This window comes from Phalacrocorax aristotelis, chromosome 1 (assembly GCF_949628215.1).
Source record: "Phalacrocorax aristotelis chromosome 1, bGulAri2.1, whole genome shotgun sequence".
Taxonomy (NCBI): domain Eukaryota; kingdom Metazoa; phylum Chordata; class Aves; order Suliformes; family Phalacrocoracidae; genus Phalacrocorax; species Phalacrocorax aristotelis.
In genome coordinates, this window is record NC_134276.1 from 69,728,310 (window position 1) to 69,744,491 (window position 16,182).

General features: G+C 42.9%; 1 protein-coding gene across 1 annotated transcript in view; it reads left to right on the top strand.

Annotated features, from left to right (window-relative positions):
• Positions 1-1,266: 1,266 nt before the first annotated feature.
• FHL2 (four and a half LIM domains 2) overlaps positions 1,267-16,182 on the top strand; it is a 43,883-nt gene continuing 28,967 nt past the window's right edge. The window contains exon 1 of the mRNA XM_075092318.1: positions 1,267-1,379. The gene's annotated coding sequence lies outside the window, so the exon portion shown is untranslated. The remainder of the gene's footprint in view (positions 1,380-16,182) is intronic.

Consider the following 16,182-nt stretch of genomic DNA (forward strand, 5'->3'; position numbering starts at 1 on the left):
TGACCCATGCTTGCTATCCAAACAAAATTCTCGGAGACAAGCTCAGAGGTGACACTATCTTCTAGACTATTACTTGACCAGCACTCTGAAAAGAGGAGAAAGAGGGAGATGAAGGAAATGGGGGCTCTTCGGGACTGTGGAAGTAATAAATAAATCCATCAAAGAAATTGAATTCCACCTGTTTCTGCCAGGAGGAGGAACAACAGGCAATCTCAGTTTAACAGCACAGCACTTCTTCAGAGAAGTATGCTGCTGTGTAATGGAGAGAGTAATTTGCCTACACGTGGAGGCTGCCCTATGCTATTGCTTCACCTCCCCATCTTAAAGTGAGGTTTTCCTTTTCCTCCCCTTAAAAAAACACCTTAAAGTAGTTCAGCTTTGGGTCAAGGGCCATGTCTCTGCTGCAACTTTCTCTGCAGAAGTACACTGAAATGCAGAGCTGAGCCCAGCGCTGGCAATGAGTTGGAGAGGTTGTAACCCCACCTTTGCACTGAGCCTTGCTTGGGCAGGTTTTCCCTCAAAGCCAGCAAGGCACTGCCCAGAAGAGCTTTTTTCCACCTCTAATCTCTCGATCCTCACATCTGTTAGTGTCCCCTTCACCCAGCATCACACCTGCGTTGCAGCCGGAAGGGAGCCCCAAGCAGAGAGCTCACTTCTGAGCTATGGCCCCACTGCCCACGCGGATTTATGTCGTGACCTGAGGCTAGTCTCTAAAGTTGCTGTCTTTTTTGCTGTGAAACGGTACCACTGGCACTACTTGCCCCAACACGAGGTGGTGCAGGTATAAAATGAGGCATGACGTGAGGCACAGACTCCTCTGCAACAAGGCTGCGCACCTGGAATGGACAGGCAGACAGACAGACAAAGGGGAGTTGGAGTTGGTTACATCCTCAGAGCGGTCGACATTTCCTAGGGTGTTTCTGTCAATCCTGGAGGCCTGGCAGATAATCTGATTGAGAAATTAAAATTGCTTATAGCTCAGCCAAACAATCACACCCTGAAATAATGCCGGCTCCTTGTGGTCCCTCACAGGATCTCCCTACAGCAGGTGAATGTATTTTAAGGTCAGGCACTTCCAAGTGGAGCAGAGCGAAGGGCCAGGGCTGCTCAGGAGCACAGCAGCCGTTTCGATCAGTGGCCTCATGCCGCTTTAGCTATGAAGCCTTAAAAGGCTGGCAGCACAGAGGTGCTGCAGTCCTTATCTCCTGTGGATGGCTGGTACTTTGGAGATATTATATTTATAGCTTGTCTGAAGCACAAACGCCTAACTGACTAATTACTAAACACATAGTTTGGGCAATCCAATAAAGCAGCAAGTCTGTCCCCATCCTCTCTCGTTCGCAGACTCACAAACAGAGGCAGCACCAAGCTGCAGCAAGGTAAGACAGTGACTTATTTTGGTTTTCACTGTCCTTTGGGCCCTTTTCTCCTTTTCACCCTCCCTTTGCAATAATTTCTCAGGGCTCTGTGTAGACATTATGAGGGTAGCACTGCTTTCTTACAGGAAGAGTGGATTTTAAGATATTTGTTCCCTTCTTGCTGCCAGAGCACACACAGAGCGTCTGTCTTTGTATTTTCAATCTGCTGTTGGGAACCAGGTGCTAACTAACAGCTGCTCTTTAGTTTCTGCACTAATAATACGCTGTCATGTTTTCATGTTCTCCAGGAACACAACCACGTCTAACTATAGACACTTTCCTGGTTTGAATAGCAAACTGAATGACTTCAGGCAGAAAGCTTTTGATTAGGGTGTTGTTTTTTTTTTCTCAATCAGCATTTTCTTCTTTATGATGAATATTTGGAAAATGAATAGGTACTGAAAAAAAAAGAGGACAGAAGGGACATTTTACTTCTTTCCCCTCTTTCAGACCATTTCCTAATGGCCATGAAAGAAAGAAAGGCAAATTACAGGTGATGCTTGCTGATTTCATGTTTAAACAATCACTTGTTATGGATTGCAGCAGCTGTGTGAAAAGGGAAAAGAACGCGAGGCACAGAAACATAACTGGGTGTCAAAGCAGGAATTTGTCAGAAATAGCCTGTAAAATAGTATTAGCAATAACTGCCAAATGCCAATTATCAGGCTATTGTTAGATTAAATTACTTTTAACCTCATCTCATGAGAGCATTACTTTTCAAACAAAGCCAATAAAAGAAGACCTCTTTGGAAAAATAAGATTGTTTGTGCATGTGTGTACATTTGTTTGGATGCATTTACACATACATTTTTAATATAAACATTCTTATAATGAAACGTATTTTAATCCAAATATCACAAAGCATGACACAAAGGTAAGAAATATTAATTTACTTTTAGCATGAGAACTAAAGCTATCACATTTTGCGCCAGAGTTTCTTTACTGTTCCATTATTTAGGAAATTAAATTAAAGAAGGCTTTTTTTCAAAATGCTGAATGGCCATTGCTCCACAGGCTTTGACAGGATCACAGGTCCCTGGCACCCCTGGGGAGCAAGACTCCTTAGACCTGACCCAAAGCCAAGGCTCGTAGGAAAGGTCAGCCCACTTCAAAGTGTTTGGGATTGGGCTCAGTCTCTAAGCGAGGATTTCAAAGGCAAAAAGGTAGGTCCTTAGGTTGGTCCAAAGCTGCTGGAGAACCACCGACTTCAGCTGAGAGGTGGATGTTTCCATCAGGTGCTGACTGGGCTGGTGGACATGGAGAAGTTGGGTCTGGTCCCCAGGCTGTGTCTCGGGCTCTGTCATGGCAGAGCCCATATTCCACGTCTGGCATGGAATATGCCCGGCAATGCTCCCATGGGAGATTCGGCCCTGGGGCCATGCCTGGGCCATTACACACTCCTGGCCCCTGAAGCCAACTGGCCACATCCAAAACGTGCCCTAGGGACAGGATTTGCTCCCAAGCCATGCCCAGGCAGGAGAGCTCTAGCCAGCATCTGGATGACTGACCAGCATAGTTGATTGAGTCTCAGTGCCTGGGAGCATCCTGTGGTCCTGTTCAATTTATGAGTACAGACGTGGCCTCTGAGGGTCCCTCCACGTGTCCAACCTCACCCGCAATGGGGGACCCACTGCCATGGTGGACATCCTCAGTTAACATGTCTTGTCTGGCTGAGCTCTACAGGCTGATGCTGGTGAGGGCTGTGACCATCGGAGTAGATAGCACTGACAGCACACTTAGGAACAAGCTTGCTCCACCTTTCATGTAAAGACCAGCACATAACTTAAGTGGAAGAAAAAAGGTTTGTAAAATACGAAATTGTCTGCACGTAGCCTATCGTATCTCTAGGTTTACTGTTCCCACACAGATGTCTTGGAAGGCTTAATGTCTTCAGACACCACAGCCAGCAACTCTGTGTATCTCTCTTTTCTCCAGCAGTAACAGTCTCACCTCTAGACCACCATCAGCTCTGTTCAGATCTGCACAGAGCTCCGATCTTCTGCTCCCCAGCACCGGTGAGATGAGTTTTGTAAGTTGGCTGGAGCCCAAAGGTAGTCGTCCCACGAGAAAGCACAGCCTTGACTCTTAGCGGGCCACCAGCAGAAGCTGGCAGCTGCCTTAGTTGGACCAGCCACTCCACTTGATCTGTTTTTTCCAACATCTTGCTATTAAGCTAAACTAATGTGCCTCCGCAGTAAATTGTGCAATAAAGAAATCGTGTACAAAACTGATGTTTTTTTATAGAGTAGTCCACTTCTCCCGTACTAGAAATTTTCTCATGTCCTCAAATTCTTTGTCTATCATCCAAGCCTCAGGCTAAAGCAATAAAAATAACAAAATTGCTCTGGTTGGACACTTAGTGTTAAAGTTTCACCACTGGTGTATTGACAGTATTCCCTCTTAAAAACAAGCAGCAGAAGCAGCATTCCAATCATGCGCTGAGCAAAGATCTTTAGCTTGAAACAAATCAGCAACATACATACTAATGCAGTGATTTTTCACTGGATTTGAATTTAAAACGGAAATGAAACAAAAAGACCCAAAGACGGTTCCCAAAGTGAACCCATTCCAAAGGCAGTCTTTCCAACAATAGTACTTTGTTCTTACCTAGCATTTGAAAATATGATTAGTGCATGAATAACTTTACTTTTTCCCTTCCAAACAGCAAGCCACCAGAACAAGGCAGACCTTTGATTGCAGCTGGCAGGAGGCTGGGAGGGGGCAGACTCATTCAAACACTTCTTTAATACAGAAAATGTAAAAGGCCATTTTACAAGGAAGAAAACCAGAGAAGGAAGGGAATGTGAATACTGACTTGGGGGTGAGAACCTGGCCTTACTGAAATCAATGGGAGTTTTCTCGGAAACATCCACTGATTTTAGCAAAGCTCAGATCTCCTCTTTTTCTTTCTCATTTTAATAGTGCCAAACTTGTGTAGATTTGCACACCAAAGTGCATTTTCACATTTTTCCTTACCAGTTTTCCTGTTCCGTAGCTGTGTATTGTCTAACCAGAGCACAGGCGCTACGGCACAGTTGTTTTTCAGTGAAATAAATTATTACTGGCTGCAGTATTTTATCTTTGGCTTTCTATCACAGTGAGTACAGTTTCATGCTGATAAATCTCAGGCTGTTTCAACAACGTTCATCATCTAATGCTGATTAGCTTTGAGAAGCGTGGGTCATATTACACAAAGTCCTAGTCTTTCTGAAAGCCGTTGGAGCAATTCGGCCTGATTTTGCTCAGCTCACTGACACAAAAATGGAAGGAGCACTGCCATACACATTTTAAAGGGATCCATCAACTTCATAAAACTCAGAACGTTTCTGCTGCAAGTTTATTAACTGGCTACCGTTACCATGCCACCAAGAATTAGTGAAACTGGAAGAGCTAGGAAAAAAATGTATTTTCACCCAATTTCACTTCATATTTTCAGTAACATTTTGTGTGAAGCTGGTTGTACAGGTTCTCTTTTATAATAGTTTCTCCTGCTGCCCCTGTGAAACCTTCATATCGCAACAATTGGGAACAAAACTCTCCTTTAAAAAAGGAAAATAAGTACACTCTCAAATCACATTGTCATGGGAATGGGCAGAGAAGTGGGGACAGAAATTGTTTCACACACTTCATAAACAAAGCCAGTGGGCTTTCAGATCAGCCTATTCCCTGTAAAGCTTAACGGATTTTCACCAGTCTCACTAGAAATTTACATGCTTTCTGTTGGAGGGAAGTAGGTAACATTGACTACTGCTCCTTTTTAGTAGTCTGCAGCTAGGGGAGCAAAGCCCTGCATGCCTAGAGATTACCATACAAAACCAGGAATACCTACAGTCCACAGATACCACCAGAGAAGCCCATTATTCTGTCATTTATCCTGTTTTTCAAATGCTGAGTATCCTAATTTCCTATGCATGAAGTCCATTGACTGCTACACGCCCACAGCCTCTGTGGGTGCAGAAGGCAGCAGGACACCCAAGGGGTTAGGACATGGATTATAATACAAAGAGAGAGATGTGCCAACGCTGTATTCCATGGCACTCCTGGTACAGAACAGTAAAAGAGAAGAAGCTATCAGAATAAACTCTATTTGTTGTAGTTTTCAACTTCTGGGTGTAAGCCCCAGCTCAGGAATTTGCACGAGCACAGGTTAAACATATTGTGTGTTACATACTTGCATGGCCCATGTTTCATATTGTTGAGTATTTCTTCTCTCAACATCCTTTTAGGGAAGAAAAGTAGCACTTTTTCCTAATCCAGAAAGGAGAAGCAAGGAGAAGCCAGATGTGAGGGCAGACTCAAGTATTGACGTGCGGTAAGGATTGGCCGGCTGTGAGATCCAGCTCAGGGCTGCAGTGACCCAGGGTTCCCAAGAAATAAGTCTTGGAGAGAGAGCGTTCCTTCTCTTCCTTTCATCTGCCTTAAAAATCCTCTAGCCAACATAAGCAACGTTGTGTCCAGTTCTGCTCAATTAAACACGGGAATATAGTGGCTGAATGCAGGTGTGTGAATTCTGCCTGGGCGTATCTGCTGCACTTTATGTATCCAAGGTCAGGTCTCTGTCTGAACTAGACAGCTGGATTCCTTCTAGATTCAATGCAGAAAGACAAGCACATCTATAGTGCAATTCATTTAATCCTCAATAGGTGTTTAACAAATCACCCCTTGCAAGCACCTCTCTTTCTCCATGCACTGTAGCGGGATTGTGGGTAGCTTGTTTGGGTCAGCTAACATTTGGTCAGTTAAAACAAGGTGAGATGGATGCCACTATAGGTTATCTGCAAAGACTACACAGAACGTTTTGTTGCTCAAGGAACAGGCTGTTATCACAAGTCCCTGACTACTACCTGCAAACTCTCCCCTCCTTCCTATTTTTATGAACCAGGATGCTTTAGTAATGTAGACTCTTTGTAATAAGAACAGGGTCGTGCTTACTTCTCATCTTCTCCTTTATCATTTTTACCTTTTGTATTGGTTTTCCTGTGTATTGATGTGTTCTGGGGCATTCTTTGGAGGCTATCCTGGTGAGGTAGGAACTCTTGAACTCTGCTTCCAGGAGCAAATTGGGACCCAGAGCACCAAAGGAGCGCATCAGATGAAGGGAAAGTGCTTCTGGTGGAAAGAAGAACATATATAGGAAGTGGAAATATTGTGTTATGAATTTTTCCTTTCTTGGTGGGGCTGTAAGAGACAGCAATAGTCTACAGAATGACTTTGCCTCTCAAACAAAAGGGTGTGAGAGAGTTTATTCAGAAGTGAAGGGTTATGAAAGAGTGTAGAAACTTAGGAGGAGGGACTGAACGGTGATGATTTTCTAAACCACCCATTCTCATCTGCAGGGAGAAAATGACACAAACCTATTAAAAAATTGGTAGTGGCAATAGTCTTTTCAGCCAGCATTATCTGAGGAAGTTTCGATCCAACGTACCTTTTTTGTCGAAAGTTGAACATCTCTGAAAAATTAGAAATTGTAATGGAAACGTTAACAGTCTTCTGTATAAACCTTGAATGGAAAGAAGAGCTTTTGCATGAGATTGGCACTTTCCTGATCTGATGCTATGAGTTAGACTTGTATTCCTAATTCCTGCTGCTGAAAAACATTGTGACTGTGGTAACAATGACAGTCAGCAAGCTAGGACACAGCTTGTCTCTCTTTTTAGACTGACCATTTAAAATAAGAAACAGAACAGAATTTTTTCTAATAGTGGAAAGTGCTTATGTAAGTTTGTTAGCCAGGCAATCAATGGGAAAATATTCAATCATTATAAATAACCTATTAGAAAATACAGTTGGAACTTCTTATCAGGACTGATAAGGTCATTCATTTGTAAACTGCTTCACCCATCATCTCGTCAAATTCAGTAAGAGTTTTACTCTGAGGCTTCCAAGACTGGCTGCAGAAACATTCATAAATGGTAATAATATTCACATTTCTTTGTAGACCACAACCTTAAATAAAGCCATGATATTATTTGTACTGTTATCTTACTTAAGTCTTGCAGTTCAGTAACTTGCAGATTCATAACCTAAGGAGGATCTAGATTTATTAGTGCAATTAGTGTCTTAGGATACAATTATTTGTTGCTGTGGAATACTGGTGGCTAAGCAGAAGGTATAATTATATGGGCTTGATTACACGAACATAATATATGATGTGCACAGTAAAAAGACGTATTGTTCTGCTTAAGAAAATCTTTAGGCAGACAGAAGTGAGGGAGATAGCGGTTGCAGATGTTGGCACCCCAGCACACACTTGAAAAACAACCAGCAAAATTGTCTGTTTCAAGGGTCTTACATCCACGCTCCTCCAGGTCTAAAGACGAAGGGACCACAGAACTACAAGCAGCAAAGAATTCAAGAAAGAAGGACTGAAGTGGGCTTGTGACCCTGCAGAGCAAATGGTGCATGAGATAGAGGAACAGACTACATCAACCAAACCACAGAAATCTCAGGAGCTGGTTTCGTAAGGACATCCTTGTGGAAAATAGGTGGATCTGATTTACTGTCATGTTTCTCTTTTAGCTAGTTTTGTCTCAGTTAGAAACATTTTGGTTTATAACAAAATATTGGCCCTGAGGCCACCTAGCATGGCACAGCTGGTGTCCATACAGTTATACTGTCTCACCAGGCAAAATGAGATAGACGCGTCCACCTTCCTGTTAAGAGCAGTCCTCTGGGCAGGCCAGCCTTTGGGCTGTGCCAGACACCCCTTGGGAGAGCGACGGGGACTTTGGGCTCAACTGGACCAGGGGATGTACTTATATTTAAACAGTGTGGACCATCCTCTGCTGTGTTTGGGCCAACATAAGCTACTGGTATAGACGCAGGCGGGGAAGGTAGCAGGGCCAGAGGAATGGGCGATGCTATCACCCTGAGAAGATCTCCCTGTCATTGGCACAAGGAGGTCGCAAGGAGGTTGCAGTATGCGAGGGCAATCTGTTTATCCATCCTTTTCTGCTCAGCAGCCCTCGCTTTGCTTCCAGTGGCAAAATGCACACACAGAGGAGGCGTGACTGGGCCACTCTCTCCCACCACAATGATCAGGTGCACCCAGCTTGCGTGCTGGGGATCATTTGGGTCCATGCATGGTCTTCCCTTTGTCTTAACCATTCCCCACCCCCCACCCCATTATCATTGCTTCCTGCTGGAGTCTGCCACTCCTCCCAGTTGCCTGCTTTTGGTAATGGTTTCCTCATTTGTTGAATGAGAGTGGCTGAGTTAGCAGAGACCTAGCGCATGAAGGGCACGTGCACATCCAACTCATCATGCCTGGAACAGGTTGGGATTTTTTTACGCAGGTGGTTGTGCCAGTTGCTGGGATTTGTGACCAGACTCTTGGCCTGGATTCCTGTCTAAGTACCTACAGATATGTGCTTCCTTTCTGCCTTTTCCCCCTGTCCTTAGAAACACAAATGTCAGGTGGCTACGCAGCTTACTGAAGGAAACAGCTCTGGGTCTGAGGCATGCTCACATGGAAAGTCGGCAGGAGAAGCAGCGTGAGCACGGCTGTAGATCACCTGTGGGCACCCAAGCAGAGCAGCCTGCTTTCTCCCAGGTCATCCTCTGCTCTGTCCTGAAGGTCAGGTTTCTGCTGCCTGCCGGTGCTGTGTCCGCTGCCAGACAAGCCAGCCCCTTCTCCGCATGTTTTTCTGGACATCCAAGTGTTAGGAACTCTTCCTTGCAAATGAGGGGGCTGGATTCCTGAAAATCCTTCTGGATATAAGGAAAAGCCAGTGTCACTGTGGATCAGGTGCTCTTTGGGGAGCAGCCAACCAGGCAGGCAGTGCTCAGTCATGTAAGGCATTTGTATTGTAGCAATCCAGCAAGGACTCACTAGACTTTATGGTTAGCCATTAGGGATAAATGAAAGGACTACCAATGCTTTATAATGTGATTTCTGACTCCCCTCTAATGATTAAAAAAAAATTACTTATCTTCCAGCACGAGACACATTACCTTCAAGACAAGCTATTGTTACAAGCCTTTATTTCCTTTTACTCACAACATTTTAATTTCATTCACATTAAGACAGCAAGTCCACTAGACAGCCATGTGAATATAAACTTAGCAGGAACAAACAGAATCTATATGTCTATCAGGCTGACAATAGATGGTATATTTTTTCAGCGCTATGTGAAGTGTTAGACATGAAATTCACATCAGCAGCTAAAAGATTGGTTTAATCCTATTATTTAAAGGGCCTGAGCACTTACAGTGTTCAAAGTAAGCACAGACCTAAAAGGATCAACAGCAAGGACTCTACTTCAAAGTGCACAATCTAAGCTCATATTTTCAATCATAATATATGTCTGAGCCTATGTCTCAGACCCTCTCAGTTTATATGTAGTATATACGAACAGTGGTTGAGCAGAAAAATAACTGTGGCCATACAGAAGGATCTTTCTGCAACACAGGATGTCCCCAAACATATTCAGATCAGAGAGGGTGACTATTTCCACTTACATCAAAATATTAGGAGTCTGAATAATCTGGAAAGTGATTTGCAACTGTATGTTTCTTTTGAATTCAAGGCAATTTGAATGGTTTGGGGAACGATAGGGCCAATACATAACCAGCATACAAAAGCAGTCCTCAGGGAAGAGATGGCTGTAACAGAAAAAAAATAAATGAATTATTTTTTTGCTCCTGTGTTCACTGTGAGGAACTTGGAGAGCTTCCTACAGCAAAACACTTCCTTATGGGGATTGTCAGAGGATCTATTTCAAGCTGAAGTGTCTGTAGAAGAGCTATGGAACAAATAAACAAAATGAATAGGAAGAAAATATTAGAACCAGATGGTGTTCACCCAAGAAATCTAAAGGGACTCGGGGATGAATTAGCTGAAATAACAGTAGTGCATGGCCTTTTATTTAAAACAGGCTTAGAACTGAGCACCTGAAAGTAGCTAATATGGTGCCAGCCTTTTTTAAATAGTTCCAAGAGAAACTTTGGGAATTAGAGCCTAGTAAGCTTGATAAATGTAGTAGAAATTGCTATGCAGGGTAGAGAAGATGGATAAATACATTACACTGGGAGAAATTCAATACAGCTTTGTAAAGGAAAATCATGCTCTACAAATCTGTTGGGTTCCTGTAAGATGATAAGAAGCACACAGGTATGGGAGATCTTTGGTTGGCAGCATCTGCCTATTTATTCAACAGGGGTCCTGACTAAACACCCTTGAAAACATGAAAGCAGCCACAGGATAAGAGGGAAGATCTTTGCATGGATTGCATAAAATTGGTTGAAAGATAAACAGGCAGCTCTTGCAGTAGAAGGAGATTAATAGGAGATTAATAGCAGAAATTCTACTAAGACTAAGAAACAGAAAGCTCTTTGGCAACAGGAGGAGTGGGCACTAGAACAGCATCTTAAACTGAATATAGATGAGCATAAAGCAGTGCACATGGGGAAAAATATAACTTCGGCTTTAAAGTAACAGTTCTGAGCTGACCACCTGGGTGTGAAATTTGGGGGTTGTATAGGTTTACAAATAAAAAAAACAAAACCACCAAAAAAACCCAACACCAAAAACCTGCTCAGTGCTCAAAAGCAGCCAAAAAGCATATTGAATGTTAAAGTTCTGCCCACTTGATCTGAAAAAGTAAATTGTCATATTGGAAAAAGTTTGAGGAAGGATGATAAAACATGGGGAGTAACTTTCATACAGAGTGAATAGATAGGCTTAAACTCTCCAGTCTGGGAGAGAGATGGCTGAGGGGAGCTATGATAAAGGTTGACAAACACATGTAACGTGAATAAAGGTCAGTTGCTCATTATTTCTCCAAGTGCAAGACCTAGGAGGTATCAGATGAAGCTAGTGGGTAATATGTTCAAAATGAACACAAGGAGATGGTTCTTCAACAACAGAAAATAGAGCTACCTGTTACAGGAAACTGTGACTTTCCTTTCATGGGATCAAGAGGGAACTGTGCAAGTTTCCGGAAGTGATATTCAGTATGGATACTGTCTCCAGTTTGAAAAGCCTCAGGTAAAGCCAGAAGTTGTTGGAGTCTGGGAGAGTTTTATGAGGAGGTATCACTACAGATTATTTTCATTTTCTTCCCAAGTCTCTTCTTAGACCCCTAGAAGACGGTAACAAACTGGAGGAGCCCTTCTGCTCAATGATTCTCGTATTGCTATGGCATGATCTGAATACCTACAAATTACAGGTTCTGCCTGACACTAGTCATCATTTACAAGCACTCATGTTAGAGTGAAAACTCTAGTCTGAATGTCTTTTTCTTTCTGCCATTTGTGTTGGACTGACAAAACTTATGCTCATTTGACTTTAGAGGTTGTGGAGTCCTAATGTTAATCCTTAAGGGTAGAGTAGACAAAGATCTGCCAGGAACAAGTTAGATGTTGTCATTCCTGCCTTGGAAATGAGTGAGATATGTTCCTGAGGTTTCTGCCAACTGCTCAATTTTACAAACGTCTCTTTGCTCAGAAGCTCCCTGGGCCTCTGGTTGGCTGGTAAGGGGAAATGGCAGTTACAAATATTGTTGTTGACTATTTCTAGAGATTCATAAAAGATGTCAGGGATGCAGGCAGAAAAAGCGTTAAGGGGAGCAGAAGGAAATTATTCACACGGAAGCATGGTTTTAGAGAAGAAACCATGAGCAGTGGAGCAGTGGGAGGGGGAGGATTCTGGAAAGGGGAATACTCAAAAGCACTGGAGTGCGCTGGGAACACTGCAGGGAATAATAGGCATGTCAGCTATTTTGTACAGAATTGCATGTCTCTTGTGCTATCAAAAACACAGAGCGATTAGGTTTTTGGAACAATCACAGTATGCTTGTTTCATGTGTTTGAAACAGGGAACCGTAAATCATGATTATACTAAAATGAATAAATCCTAAATTAAGGGGTAGTATTTGCCAGTTCAGAAGACCAGCAATTACTGCAAACTCTGTAGTAATTTGACATCCCAGGTTCCACCCACAGGGGTAAGAAACGCAAAAGCCTCTTCCCATCTGTCATACTCAGGGCCCCACATGGCAATCAAGTTGAATCCAGAGGAAAGGAAAGAAGCAACAGCTCCTCCACATAGGTCTCTGCACTGCCATCATTTAGAGTCACTGTTTCCTAAGACCACTCACCTCTTGTCAGAGATTGTCTCTGGGGCCAAAAGCACTTCCAAAGACATGCCACCAGGCTCCCTATTCCTGTTCACAGATGAACAAACTGTGGAGCCGAGGGGTTTAGGGAAAGCTTGGTGTCCAAAGAGGTATGAGGATGGGACAGATGATAGTGTTTCACTTCGGTTTCCTTAAAAGTAGAGGCACTATCTGTTCTCTAGTGGAGGAAAGAAAGAGAAAGAACGGTTGGGAAAGTAGGGAAGGAGAAGACAATATTCAACAACAAGAACTGTTGCTTTCCACTCGCTTCATTACAACTCTTCATGATTTCTTCTTCACTCGGTCAGCAGGCTGGTGAGTTCTCTCCAGGGTGGCTGGCCCACATGGCACAGACACCTGCTGCTTGAGGAAATGTTTAACTGGCTTCCTTTATCCTGTGATGGCTTTTATGGCTTCTTTTTATCCATGAGGACCTGGGATGTCTCTTCTGACAATGCTACTTGGCCAGTGAAGGACCTGTCAGTCCTGTAATGCAGTGCCTCAGCTTTCCAAGCTGTTGAAAACTCAGCCATTACCAAGAGGGATTCTCCTTAGCAGATACCAGTTCCTTAAAACCCTGGCTTGCTCCTCAGAACTTCCTCTGGTGTGCTCTGTCCCCTCCTTCCTCAAGAACCGCTACTCTTCTCCCCTGTGATCCCCTCAATTCGTGTCCCACCCCTCAGCAGCATCAAGAGCTGTTTGGCAGCAGAGCTGAGATAGAGGAAAGCAGGAGGGGCAGGGACACAGCTGTCTTTCTGCCTGGGTCATCCATTTCAAACCATCTCAACATCTCAATTGTCCACGGAGGAAGGGGCATAGGTGCAATTACATAGACAGTGGCAGACCACATGTTGACCAGTGTCTCACTGCCACATTCCCTTTGAGACATCTTTTTCAGGAGGTAGATTTCTCTGAGTGAAACTGGGGCTAACTGGCTAGAAAGGAGGTCCTGACTAACTCTAAAACCCGAACAAAATCATTGTCCAAACTGACCATAAGGGTCTAAACTGCTTTCAGCTCCATCCCAGATCATGCTATTGCAGAAACAGCCTTGAATTTGAGTCAGTATCATCTGTCTTATCCTTCTAAAGATAACTTTTCCTAAACAAAACCAGAAGTTATTCAGTGCAACTGAGCCATGGCACCTTTCTCTAAATTCACTGAAGAAAATAGTTTAAGGCTGTATATGAAAACTATTCAAACATGTTAAGAAAGCAAACATGGAAACAATTTTTCCAGATTAGATTAAAGTTTCTGAAACACTAAGCTTTTCACATTGATTTAGGCTAAACACCCTCCCAGAAACAAAAGATGTAAGTCTTGCATCAACCCAGAGCAAGACGGGCTTTCATTTCATATAAAGTTCCCTATCTGCCTTGGCTGCAGGGGTTTTAATGGATTGTCCAAAGATATCTGTAATTTCTTCATCAAAGTCTGTGAAACTCTGATACTTCTTACTTGATAAGTATTTCTACTTGAGGACCCAGACACCTAGGGGAAGAAAGGAAGATCAGAATGTTGCAAAAAGCCTTGTGACTGGGAGACAGAATGGGGAGAGAAAACAGACACTAAAAAAAATCTGTTTACCTTTTGCATATTCCTCATACGCTCGGTAAAAACTACATATCTGAGAACATCTTATAAGGATGAAATTTCAGAAAAATTTCGTATTGCCTGGCTGTTATTTTAGGTTTAAGGAACTAAAATGCAACATCTGCATGAGTCTATGCTACTTCCTAAGCAGTAGTGCCAAAAATAGCAGTTCTCCTAAATGCAGCCTCTCATATTCAATGGAAGCTTGTACTATACAGGTTCTAGCATCAGAAATGCTGAATTCTGATAAAGTAACCAAACAGTTTCCAGGGTAAAATAGTGGTGGAAGGAATCAGTCAGTATCTTAGCCATTTTCAAACCTTAAAGTGTAGCTTTCTACCTCCCCTGCCCTCTCAGAGACTAGATTTCTCTGTGACTCAAACTGGGGGAAATAGAAATATTCCACTTCCATCTGTCTCTTTCCACTGTTTCTCTTTGTTCATTCTTGTCATACAGAGAAGGAGATAAGTGCTGAAATGGTAGTTATTCCAGCATCAACCCAGTAGCTGAAGTGAGATTTCTGAAGGATTATTAAAATCATTGAGAAGTCCTGCTATGAAAATGATACTTTTTCCATCTTGTTTCCCATATGTGAGGTGTGCCCTTCTCCACATTAAAATTAAACCTGTTAAAGCACACAGGCCACTGAAGAACAAGGAATATATGCTACATAAATACTACATAGGTAAGAAATATATAACCCATAGGGTATGTTTCTGAATCACAGGATGGCACTGAATGGTGCTTGCATTTTCAACCTTAAATGTAGGCACCCTATTAGAAAGATTGCCCCTGTTTTCATTGCATTGTCTCCTCTGAAGCCTTGAAGATGGCTCGTCTGTGCTGGGCTAATCAGATTATCAATGAAAAAAAAATTGGGTCACTTTAACTTTACATTTGCTAGTGAAAAAGTCCTTGCTCCTTCCTCTCTATCGCCCTTTCCTTAATTATCATTAAGGAAAATTGTTTTTATTCCCCTCACTGTATTTGATGCTGGTGGGAAAGAGGGTGCAGGGGGGTTTTGCCAATTACTGATGAATATTTACTTGTCAGATAAAGAGGTGAAGTGAGCAGGGGTGGACCAACTGAAGAAGGATAAGTGGTCAGAGGTTGCCCATGCCATGCCTAGTAGTGTTTGATGGAGTGCATACACCACATCACAGGATGAGGGAAGGAGCTGCCTGGTAGCTCTCCCTCATCCCCTTCGCAGCCTCATGCAGTCTTGATGTGGCTGCAGAGTGTCAAGTCCCATAGGGAACCCACAGATCCTTGGGTTTTAAATTGGCAGAGGCTCTTCTGCCTTCAAGGACTCAGAGATGTTAGGTTAAATCAGACAAAAATTATCTCACCTTCCTAAAGTCAACCCATGTCCTGCAACAGTTAAACTAAACCATTTCAGCTGGAGCCAGTGTGTATTTTAACTTGTAATTGTGGAAAACACTTGTATTCCAGCAGGTCACATCAGAAGATCTCTGGCAGAGTTGCTGCAGTGGCTGTCAATGGATAGATAGGGAAATGAAAATATAATGGAAATTGAAAAAATCAAATAGCACATTTGGAATATTTAATTTGTTTTAGAAAGGTTTGGAAATAAGCTGACTCAGCCCAAATCTAATCAGCTTCAGGGCCCATTTTTTTTCTTTACATGCACTTCTAAATCAGAGCTGATCAAAGAACTGCAACTAAGATGGAAACTAATGATTATTGTTGTCCCGTGAAATAGTTTAATCTCAAAGAAAGAATCATTATTATTATGTTGTTGTTGTTGCTATTGTTATTATTCTGCACTAATTAGTCATTTGTAAATTTGCTAACAGCTCACACAAGAGTTTGGCTGTCCTGAGCTCTATATTTACAGACAGTGAAACTAAAGAACAGAAGGATGTAATGTCTTGTCCAAGGGCATCCAGCAAGCCAGTGATGGGGCAGGAAACCCAATGAGCAGCTGTCCCAAGACATAGGGACATATTCCATGGTAGCTCAAGGGCTCACTGAAAATTGCTTACGTCTGGTTTAACTCATCTTCCAGTGCCAGTCCAAGTGCAAGGAAGGAG